This window comes from Oncorhynchus masou, chromosome 30 (assembly GCF_036934945.1).
Source record: "Oncorhynchus masou masou isolate Uvic2021 chromosome 30, UVic_Omas_1.1, whole genome shotgun sequence".
NCBI lineage: Eukaryota > Metazoa > Chordata > Actinopteri > Salmoniformes > Salmonidae > Oncorhynchus > Oncorhynchus masou.
In genome coordinates, this window is record NC_088241.1 from 29,238,933 (window position 1) to 29,251,609 (window position 12,677).

A 12,677-nucleotide genomic window follows, 5' to 3' on the forward strand; every position below is an offset into this window, starting at 1 on the left:
GTGTGGCCAGCAGTCTGGCCAGCTCAAATGCTGACTGTTGCCTCAATCGAAACTGGACGTTCTAAATAAGCATTCTAATCACATCGGTTGGAGCGTATGCTGCAGGGACCACTGTAAAATGATCACACCCAGTTTGCTGGTATGAGTGAAAAGGTTAACAGATTCTACCCCCAAGCAATAAGTGGGCCTGAACAGGTAGTCAAATGACTACCCAGACTATTTGCATTGTCCTATCGATTCTTATCTTTTGCACTTAATCTCTTGCACAGGCTCATGTACACTCACTGGACCACGTACCCACACATACTCCACTGACACTCCAACACTCACACATACATATGGACCATTGGCAGCCACTGCCCTTTTATGATGAGGGAGTATGATTTTTCTTTGTTTGTGAGCACAACCTTATTTCTATTACAGCATATTGGATGACTGTTATTCATTTTCCATTCACCCAGTTCAATGTAACAGCCGTAGGTTTAGGCTACGGCAGTACACAACACTTTAATTTCCCTATACCCATCATGAGGTTGCTACAAATAAGCCTATGAATGAAAGTTTACAACGTACAGTGGCAAGAAAAGTATTTGAAACCTTTTGAATTACATGGATTTCTGCATAAATTAGTCATAAAATATGATCTGATCTTTATCTAATTGACAACAATAGACAAACACAGTGTGCTTAAACTAAAAACACACATTATTGAATTTTTCGTGCCTACATTGAATAAATAATTTAAACATACAACGTGTAGATTGGGGAAATTATGTGAACCCCTAGGCTAATGACTTCTCCAAAAGCTAATTGGAGTCAGGAATCAGCTAACCTGGAGTCCAATCAGTGAGATGAGACTGGAGATGTTGGTTAAAGCTGCCCTGCCCTATAAAAAACACTCACAAAATGTGAATTTGCTATTCACAAGAAGTAGTGCCTGATGTGAACCATACCTCGAACAAAAGAGATCTCAGAAGACCTAAAATTAAGAATTGCTGACTTGTATAAAGCTGGAAAGGGTTACAAAAGTATCTCTAAAAGCCTTGATGTTCATCACTGCACGGTAAGACAAATTGTCTATAAATGGAGAAAGTTCAGCACTGTTGCTACTCTCCCTAGGTGTGGCCATCCTGCAAAGATGATTGCAAGTGCACAGGGCAGAATGCTCAATGAGGTTAAGAAGAATCCTGTCAGCTAAAGACTTACAGAAATCCCTGGAACATTCTAACATCTCTGTTGATGAGTCGCCACTGCTGTCCAAAAAAGCATTGCTGCACGTCTGAAGTTCGCAAAAGAGCACCTGGATGTTCCACAGCGTTACTGACAAAATATTCTGTGGACAGATTTAACTAAAGTTGAGTTGTTTGGAAGGAAGGAACACACAACACTATATGTGGAGGGAAAAAAGGCACTGCACACCAACATCAAAACCTCATCCCAACTGTAAAGTATGGTGGAGGTAGCATCATGATTTGGGGCTGCTTTGCTGCCTCAGGGCCTAAACAGCTTGCTAAAAATGAATTCCCAAGTTTATCAAGACATTTTGCAGGAGAATCTAAGGCTATCTGTCTGCCAATTAAAGCTCAACATAAGTTGGGTGATGCACCAGGACAACAACCCAAACACAGAGATAAATCAACAACAGAAGAAAATACGGTTTCTGGAGTGACCCAGTCAGAGTCCTGACCTCAACCCGATTGAGATGCTATGGTATGACCTCGAGAGCAGTTCACACCAGATATCCCAGAAATATTACCGAACTGAAACAGTTTTGTAAAGAGGAATGGTCCAAAATTCCTCCTGACTGTTGTGCAGGTCTGAGCCACAACTACAGAAAATGTTTGGTTGCGGTTATTTCTGCCGAAGGAAGGTCAACAAGTTATTAAATCCAAGGGTTCACATTCCTTTCCCACCCTGCACTGTGAATGTTTACACGGTGTATTCAATAAAGACATTAAAATGTATAATTGTTTGTGTGCGTTTAAGCATATTGTGTTTGTCTATTGTTTTGACTTAGATAAAGATCCAATAAAATGTTATGACCAATTTATGCAGAAATCCATCTAATTCCAAAGGGTTCACATACTTTTTCTTGCCACTGTAGCGGTGCACACAGGTCGAGAGTGAAATTTGAGGTGACAGACAGTGACACATTCAAACCTTGCACACCCTTGCCTGCATCTAGCTGATTTAGGGTGTAATCATTAGTGCAACAGTTGCAAACATGAATTTCTATTGAACAAATGCAGGTATGTTTATATTGTTTTGTTCCATTTGCTTCCGTTTAAGAAACATTTTTTAACACTATCGGCGGAATGAATACACCCCTTATCACGCGTAAACACAGTTCACTTTCATAGCAGCCACTTTATATTCCTTCTTGCATTTATGTGCTCTCCTCCTCTAACTGTTTCCCTTCGCTTGTGGGCTTCAATGCACAACTCATCAGCTGTATGTGACCAGGCAAAAAATACTTCCCAAGCCAAACCATATCATAACCGCTACACCCAGCCTACATCATTGTCACGATATTACTTTAAAGTAATGTCATAGCCAACAAAGCTAATAGATCTAGAACTATAGAACTAACACGTTAGTAAACCCACTACACTTTTGCAGTAACGTTACAGTGTACAGTCAGTAAGCAGTTTAACACTTACACTGGCGGGCCCCCGTGGCAATAAATTAGTCAAACCAAAAGCTTACCTTGACTTGGAAGAGGTCAGTGTTGTGTTGGATAGTCATTGCCAGCTACAGTGCCTTGCGAAAGTATTCGGCCTCCTTGAACTTTGCGACCTTTTGCCACATTTCAGGCTTCAAACATAAAGATATAAAACTATTTTTTTGTGAAGAATCAACAACATGTGGGACACAATCATGAAAAAAACGACATTTATTGGATATTTCAAACTTTTTTAACAAATCAGAAACTGAAAAATTGGGCGTGCAAAATTATTCAGCCCCCTTAAGTTAATACTTTGTAGCGCCACCTTTTGCTGCGATTACAGCTGTAAGTCGCTTGGGGTATGTCTCTATCAGTTTTGCACATCGAGAGACCAAATGTTTTTCCCATTCCTCCTTGCAAAACAGCTCGAGTTCAGTGAGGTTGGATGGAGAGCATTCAGTTCTTTCCACAGATTCTCGATTGGATTCAGTTCTGGACTTTGACTTGGCCATTCTAACACATGGATATGTTTATTTTTGAACCATTCCATTGTAGATTTTGCTTTATGTTTTGGATCATTGTCTTGTTGGAAGACAAATCTCCGTCCCAGTCTCAGGTCTTTTGCAGACTCCATCAGGTTTTCTTCCAGAATCGTCCTGTATTTGGCTCCATCCATCTTCCCATCAATTTTAACCATCTTCCCTGTCCCTGCTGAAGAAAAGCAGGCCCAAACCATGATGCTGCCACCACCATGTTTGACAGTGGGGATGGTGTGGTCAGGGTGGTGAGCTGTGTTGCTTTTACGCCAAACATAACGTTTTGCATTGTTGCCAAAAAGTTCAATTTTGGTTTCATCTGACCAGAGCACCTTCTTCCACATGTTTGGTGTGTCTCCCAGGTGGCTTGTGGCAAACTGTAAACGACACTTTTTATGGATATCTTTAAGAAATGGCTTTCTTCTTGCCACTCTTCCATAAAGGCCAGATTTGTGCAATATACGACTGATTGTTGTCCTATGAACAGAGTCTCCCACCTCAGCTGTAGATCTCTGCAGTTCATCCAGAGTGATCATGGGCCTCTTGGCTGCATCTCTGATCAGTCTTCTCCTTGTATGAGCTGAAAGTTTAGAGGGACGGCCAGGTCTTGGTAGATTTGCAGTGGTCTGATACTCCTTCCATTTCAATATTATCGCTTGCACAGTGCTCCTTGGGATGTTTAAAGCTTGGGAAATCTTTTTGTATCCAAATCCGGCTTTAAACTTCTTCACAACAGTATCTCGGACCTGCCTGGTGTGTTCCTTGTTCTTCATGATGCTCTCTGCGCTTTTAACGGACCTCTGAGACTATCACAGTGCATGTGCATTTATACAGAGACTTGATTACACACAGGTGGATTGTATTTATCATCATTAGTCATTTAGGTCAACATTGGATCATTCAGAGATCCTCACTGAACTTCTGGAGAGGGTTTGCTGCACTGAAAGTAAAGGGGCTGAATAATTTTGCACGCCCAATTTTTCAGTTTTTGATTTGTTAAAAAAGTTTGAAATATCCAATAAATGTCGTTCCACTTCATGATTGTGTCCCACTTGTTGTTGATTCTTCACAAAAAAATACAGTTTTATATCTTTATGTTTGAAGCCTGAAATATGGCAAAAGGTCGCAAAGTTCAAGGGGGCCGAATACTTTCGCAAGGCACTGTAGCTAACATAGCATCCCACTGTTTGAGTAGGTTAAACTAGCTAGCTGCATTTGCCTGCTAAGTAAGTGAAAGTGAAAAAACTTACACTCTCTCTCTCTTGTTCAACTACTGTCTTTCTTTCTCTTTCAGTCAAATACTCACCACATGTATGCACTGCAGTGCTAGCTAGCTGTAGCTTATGCTTACAGTACTAGATTCATTCTCTGATCCTTTAATTGGATCGACAACATGTCAGTTCATGCTGCAAGAGCTCTGACTGGTTGGAGGACGTCCTTCGGAAGTCATAATTACTGTGTAATTTTTTGGAAGGGGGTGATTAACTATGAACCTCCTAGATTTTGTATTGAAGTCAATGTACCCAAAGGAGGATGGAGGCTAGCTGTCCTCCAGCTACACCATGGTGCTACTCTACAGAGTGTTGTTGAGGCTACTGTATTTTGTTCATTGCAAAATATTGTGTTTTAGTATGGTTTTATCTAAAAAATGATCACCTTTTAAATGTTTTACAATTGAATTCTTATGAAATCACTGAGGAGGATGTGTCACAGATCACCCCGGTACTGATGCTCATTCTGTTTACCAGTTCCGGAGGTCTACGCCACTGGCTTTCTAGGCTTTACTGAAGAGGATGCATTATCATCAGCCCGGACTGTCTTATCTGATTACACACACCTGGTTCCCATTTCCCCTGATTAGTATGTTATAAATGTGCCCTCTGTTACCTCTGTTGATAATTGTTCCCATATCTGTTGGTGGTGTGAGTACCTATGCGTTGGTGCAGCTGTTATGCTGCGTGCTATATGCAGTTGAAGTCGGAAGTTTACATACACTTAGGTTGGAGTAAATAAAACTTGTTTTTCAACCTCTCCACAAATTTCTTGTTAACAAACCATAGTTGTGGCAAGTCGGATAGCACATCTACTTTGTGCATGACACAAGTAATTTTTCCAACAATTGTTTACAGACATAATTTCACGTATAATTCACTGTATCACAATTCCAGTGGGTCAGAAGTTTTCATACACTAAGTTGACTGTGCCTTTAAACAGCTTGGAAAATTCCAGAAAATGATGTCATGGCTTTAGAAGCTTCTGATTGGCTAATTTACATAATTTGAGTCAATTGGAGGTGTACCTATGGATGTATTTCAAGGCCTACCTTCAAACTCAGTGCCTCATTGCTTGACATCATGGGAAAATCAAAAGAAGTCAGCCAAGTCCTTAGAAGGAATTGTAGACCTCCACAAGTCTAGTTCATCCTTGGGAGCAATTTCCAAATGCCTGAAGGTACCACGTTCGTCTGTACAAACAACAGTACACAAGTATAAACATCATGGGACCACGCAGCCGTCATAACGCTCAGGAAGGAGACCCATCCTGTCTCCTAGAGAACGTACTTTTGTGCAAAAAGTGTAAATCAATACTATAACAACAGCACAGGACCTTGTGAAGATGCTGGAGGAAACGGGTACAAAAGTATCTATATCCACAGTGAAACGAGTCCTAAATCAACATAACCAGAAAGGCTGCACAGCAAGGAAGAAGCCACTGCTCCAAAACCGCCATAAAAAGCCTGACTATGGTTTGCAACTGCACATGGGGACAAAGATCATACTTTTTGGAGAAATGTCCTCTGGTCTGATGAAACAAAAATAGAACTGTTTGGCAATAATGACCATCGTTATGTTTGGAGGAAAAGGGGGAGGCTTGCAAGCCGAAGAACACCATCCCAACCGTGAAGCACGGGGGTGGCAGCATCATGTTGTGGGGGAGCTTTGCTGCAGGAGGGACTGGTGCACTTCACAAAATAGATGGCATCATGAGAACAGAAAATGATGTGGATATATAGAAGCAACATCTCAAAACATCAGTCAGGAAGTTAAAGCTTGGTCGCAGATGGCTCTTCCAAATGGACAATGACCCCCAAGCCTACTTCCAAAGTTGTGGCAAAATGGCTTAAGGACAACATATTCAAGATATTGGAGTGGCCATCACAAAGCCCTGACCTCAATCCTATAAAAAATGTGTGGGCAGAACTGAAAAAGCATGTGCGAGCAAGGAGACCTACAAACCTGACTCAGTTACACCAGCTCTGTCAGGAGGAATGGGACAAAATTCACCCAATGTATTGTGGGAAGCTTGTGGAAGGCTACCCGAAACATTTGACCCAAGTTTTTAAATTTAAAGGCAATGCTGCCAAATACTAATTGAGTGTATGTAAACTTCTGGCCCATTGGGAATGTGATGAAAGAAATAAAAGCTGAAATAAAACACTCTCTACTATTATTCTGACATTTCACTTCAAATAAAGTGGTGATCCTCACAGACCTAAAACAGGGAATTTCTACCAGGATTAAATGTCAGGAATTGTGAAAATGTATGTGAGTTTAAATGTATTTGGCTAAGGTGTATGTAAACTTCCGCCTTCAACTGTACATTCACATTCCTTCACACGCTGCTGGGGGGCCGGGATGTTCCCCAATGCTGGAGTGGGGCCTGAGTGAAAAAGTTTGAATCTGGCCCACTGCTGTTTTAGCACACTCTCTCCTCTATATTTCCTGTCCTTTCCAATACAATATACCAAATGAAAAACGGAAACGATTCAGGAGAAAAGCATTTGCAGTGTGCCAAGTTAATGTAACCATCAAATTCGATGGAACGGTACATCCAAGGCTGGTTCTGAACACTGCAACTGTGTATTCTTTGCACAATTTAGTGCTGTTTTGTGTTGAGGAAAATGTAGCCCTTACTATTTTGAGTCTATCTGAGTGTGTATGCAGTGTATCTAGTGGGTGACCAGTTGTGTATGTTTACTCTACCTGCGCTCTCCTGTTTTACCTGCTCCGGGAGAGCCAGTCTGTCAGCATCAGCAACAGCAGGAGAGCAGTCACATCACATCCTATCTCTCTGACCTCAGATAGACACAACACTGACATAAGGGACAGATGTTTCTATGAGATGGATTCTCAAAATACTGGGGGAGGGGGCTGGCTGCTTGTGTGTGTGTGTGTGTGTGTGTGTGTGTGTGTGTGTGTGTGTGTGTGTGTGTGTGTGTGTGTGTGTGTGTGTGTGTGTGTGTGTGTGTGTGTGTGTGTGTGTGTGTGTCTACTTGCTTATTCTGTATGTGTATGGACTAGATCACGCTTTGTGTGAGGGACACACAATGCACATTAGCGTTTTCAGGCCTGGACGAATGCGAATGCATTCACATTATTCCTCACATCAAACAGGGGTAGTGAGGCCCATATGCTGGCTCATTTGCAGCTGAATGTGGGAGGCAGTGGGGATGGAGCTCTGTTTAGCATGTGTTTATTTGTGGATGCGGCCGTGGGATAGAGGAGGAGAGGGTACCAGTGAGCCACAGCTGGTGTGTGCCGCCCCCCTACCTGCTGGTGCATCAGGTCTGACTTGGGATGACCTTAACACAAACTAGCTGTCACCTCCATACCGTTTATTTTTATTTAACCACCAGTCAGTTAAGAACAAATTCTTATTTACAATGACAGCCTAGCCCGGTCAAACCCTCCCCTATCCCAGACAACACTGGGGCAATTGTGCGCTGCCCTATGGGACTCCCGATCACGGCTGGTTGTGATACAGCCCGTGATCAAACCAGGGTCTGTAGGTACACCTCTAACACTGGGACGCAGTGCTTTAGATTGCTGCGCCACTCGAGATGCCAAGGTGGATCACTATCAGTCTGGGTGGCAGGTTCAGGTTTACGCTGAGGTACAGTGAGTGACATGAGTTATTCTGATGTGAGTGAGGATGGGGCAGGTGTGCTTGGCATGTGTTCTATGAGAAGTGCAAACAGTACAGTAATAGAAGAATTTTAGACTGAATCGGAAGAGGAAAACAACATGTAAATATGTGTTCACTGTTGACTACTGTATATATTGTGTGTGTGTGTGTGTGTGTGTGTGTGTGTGTGTGTGTGTGTGTGTGTGTGTGTGTGTGTGTGTGTGTGTGTGTGTGTGTGTGTGTGTGTGTGTGTGTGTGTGTGTGTGTGTGTGTGTGTGTGTGTGTATAGACCCTCAGACCCTCGCTATCCAGTGTATGTGTTTGACCAGCATTGTGTGTTTACTCTACCTGCACTCCTCTTCTGTTTTACCTGCTCCAGGAAATCCAGTCTGTCAGCAGCAGCAGGAGAGCAGTCACATCACATCCTATCTCTCTGACCTTAGATAGACAGAACACTGGGCTGAGAGCTCACTGCTCCACTGAGAGGGACAGGTTCACCCCATAGAGGACTCTAGATTGATATAACCCGTTTAAGCATGGACATTGCCATCGAGGGCTTCCACCATTTTAATGTAGTCAACTGGTGGGGATTCCTATAGGTTTGGAGTGATCGGCCCATGATCAGAGCATTGTCTTCTCCTTTAAATTTGGTTTCCTATGGTTTGTAAATGGCTTTAAACTATATCACCACCATCTAGTGGCTACAATAGAATTAATGACACACAAGATTCGGTTTAGGACTCCAGCACTGCGGGTGCAGTAAATCACCAATATTATTAGCTTTATGCTTTTTTCAAACATAAAATGTAGTACTTTAAAATGGAGAGTACAGCAATCAAATTTTATTGGCCACATACACATGGTTAGCAGATGTTGTTTCGAGTGTAGCAAAATACAGTATTGATATATATATATATATATATATATATGAGATGAGTAATGCAAGATATGTAGACATTATTAAAGTGACTAGTGATCCATTTATTAAATTGGCCAATGATGAGGCTGCAGCCTCTCTGTGTTAGTGATGGCTGTTTAACAGTCTGATGGCCTTGAGATAGAAGCTGTTTTTCAGTCGCTCGATCCCAGCTTTGATGCACCTGTACTGACCTCACCTTCTGGATCGTAGTGGGGGTGAACAGGCAGTGGCTCGGGTGGTTGTGTCCTTGATGACCTTTTTGGTATGCTATCATCAGATGTCATAATTGCACAGATGCAAAGATGAGTCCTCTATCTATCTCTGTGGTTCACCCTGAGACATCAGCTGGGAAAAGACAGTTAAACCACAAATACAAATAAAAAAAGTTGTTTTTTATATCAAATAAATGCAGATCTCCCCACACATGCAGAGCCGGGCACTTAGTTCCACCAGTTTGGTGGCAGTGTTCTTTCCTGAGAGGAACTGTGTCCTTCCTTTTTTTAGTAAACATTTGGTTGATACAGAGGCAGGTAAGGTTGGCCTTCCTGTTTTGACTGAGAGGGGACCAATACTGGTGATACTGAATGCCCCTGAAGGAGATTGTCTCTGACTCTGCTCCAGTGCAGGCTGCCTGTTATCTTTGTGCTCGCTTGTCCTTGCTCTGCTGTCTTTCCAACAACATGTTCATTTCTCCCTGCCAATTGTGTTAGTCTCCACCACGGCCTCTGTTTGTGTGTGTGTGTGTGTGTGTGTGTGCGTGTGTGCACACACGCATGTGTTTGCGAGTACTTGCAAGCTTCCTCTTTCTGGTGGTGAGGTAGGTGCAGTATCACACCTCGCCTTCGTCTTTCAAGTGGCTTAAATCTGTTGACGGCCACTGTATAAACATGAATGTGTACAATAATTAAACAGAATTCTGCTTTGTGTCCATAGAATGTTTTTAGGGTCATGTTCATTAGTTAATTTGCTTCAAAACGTTGTGCAACAGAAAACAAATAAAGCAGTTTCTTACTGGACAAGTTCTGATAGTACTTCCGTGTTTTCCTCAATTTCAGACCATTTTCTTGTGTCCCGTGCCTAGTAAATATAACACAAGATCAGGATGTTGTGGATGAGAGACGCTGAGGATGTGCTGAGGTTGTAGTTCAACGTTGATCATCATGGATAATGGTGGATTGTATTTGCTACATGTAGCGCCTCCTTTCTGGTCTTGTGCCCATCACCAAGGTGTAATGGCACCCTCCTACAGATACACCATCTTAATTTTACCCTGCTTCTCACAGCAGGAAAATAATCCTGCAGCAACAGGAAATGTGAATTATTATATGGATTATAATTAATGGACATTTTGTTGGGGTTGATGCATTTTTCGTTATTGCAAATCAAGTCTGACATTTTTAATTGGAAATTACAAACTTCGGAAGCATTTTTAAAATAGCAAATCTGTACCTGTGTGTTGCATAGTGGTGGACATTTTGCACCATAATGCCCACCACACATAAACAATTGCAGTAAGAGAGATACTTTGGCAAATATGACCTCGAGATAAATTCATCCGTGAGGTTAATATCGATTGGCCCCTTCAACAGTGACATTATGGTGTACTAGGGATGTGCATCTCTCCTTTCAAGCACAATTCTATTCACATCTAAATACATCACTGTCTGCCCATATGTAGCCATTCTCTGTGGCTTAGAGATTGAGATCCATTAACCTGTTAATGGAGCTTGTTGATAAACTCCTCATAAGGACTGATTTTTTTAAATTGAATTTTATTTATTTCACCTTTATTTAATCAGGTAGGCCAGTTGAGAACAAGTTCTCATTTATAACTGTGATCTGGCCAAGATAAAGCAAAGCAGTGCCACACAAACAACAACACAGAGGTACACAGGGAATAAACAAACGTACAGTCAATAACACAATAGGAAAAAATCTATTTACAATGTGTGCAAATTAGGTAAGATTAGGGAGGTAAGGCATTAAAATAGGCCGTAGTGGCGAAGTAATTACAATTTAGCAATTAAACACTAGAGTGATAGATGTGCAGAAGATGAATGTGCAAGTAGAGATACTGGGGTGCAAAGGAGCAAAAAGATTTAAAAAAAAAAATAACAATATGGGGATGAGGTAGTTGGATGGGCTATTTACAGATGGGCTATGTACAGGTGCAGTGATCTGTGAGCTGCTCTGACAGCTGATGCTTAAATTTTGTGAGGGAGATATAAGTCTCCAGCTTCAGTGATTTTTGCAATTCGTTCCAGTCATTTGCAGCAGAGAACTGTGAGGAAAGGCGGACAATGGAGGAATAAGCTTTGGGGGTGACCAGTGAAATATACCTGCTGGAGCACGTGCTACGGGTGGGTGCTGCTATGGTGACCAGTGAGTTGAGATAAGGCGGGGCATTACCTAGCAAAGACTTAGATGACCTGGCGGCAGTGGGTTTGGTGATGAATATGAAGCGAGGGCCAGCCAACGAGAGCAACCAGGTCACAGTGGTGGGTACTATTTGAGGCTTTGGTGACAAAACGAATGGCAATGTGATAGACTGCATCCATTTTGTTAAGTAGAGTGTTAGAGGCTATTGTATAAATGACATCGCCGAAGTCAAGGATTGTTAGGATAGTCAGTTTTACGAGGGTATGTTTGTCAGCACGAGTGAAGGATGCTTTGTTGCGAAATAGGAAGCCGATTCTAGATTTAATTTTGGATGGGAGATGCTTAATGTGAGTCTGGAAGGAGAGTTTACAGTCTAACCAGACACCTAGGTATTTATAATTGTCTACATATTCAGAATCGTCCAGAGTAGTGATGCTGGACGGGCGGGCAGGTGCGGGCAGCGATCGGTTGAAGAGCATGCATTTAGTTTAATTTGCATTTAAGAGCAGTTGGAGGCCATGGAAGGAGAGTTGTATGGCATTGACGCTCATCTGGTGGTTAGTTAACAACAAAGTGTCCAACGAAGGGCCAGAAGTATACAGAATGGTGTCGTCTGCATAGAGGTGGATCAGAGAATCACCAGCAGCAAGAGCGACATCATTGATGTATACAGAGAAAAGACTCGGCCCAAGAATTGAACCCTGTGGCACCCCCATAGAGACTGCCAGAGGTCCGGACAACAGGCCCTCCGATTTGACACACTGAACTCTGTCTGAGAAGTAATTGGTGAACCAGGCGAGGCAGTCATTTGAGAAACCATGGCTGTTAAGTCTGCCGATAAGAATGTTGAGATGGCCAGGTCGATGAATATGGCTGCACAGTATTGTCTTTTATTGATGGCGGTTATGATATCGTTTAGGACCTTGAGCGTGGCTGAGATGTACCCATGTACCCAGTTTGGGTCTAGAGTGTCTCCCCCTTTGAAGAGAGGGATGACCGCGGCAGCTTTCCAAACTTTGGGGATCTCAGACGATACGAGAGAGAGGTTGAACAGGCTAGTAATAGGGGTTGCAACAATTGCGACGGATAATTTTAGAAAGAGAGGGTCCAGATTGTCTAGCTCGGCTGATTTGTAGGGGTCCAGTTTTTGCAGCTCTTTCAGAAAATCAGCTATCTGGATTTGGGTGAAGGAGAAATGGGGGAGGTTTTGGCAAGTTGCTGTGGGGGGTGCAGGGCTGTTGACCTGGGTAGGGGTAGCCAGGTGGAAACCATG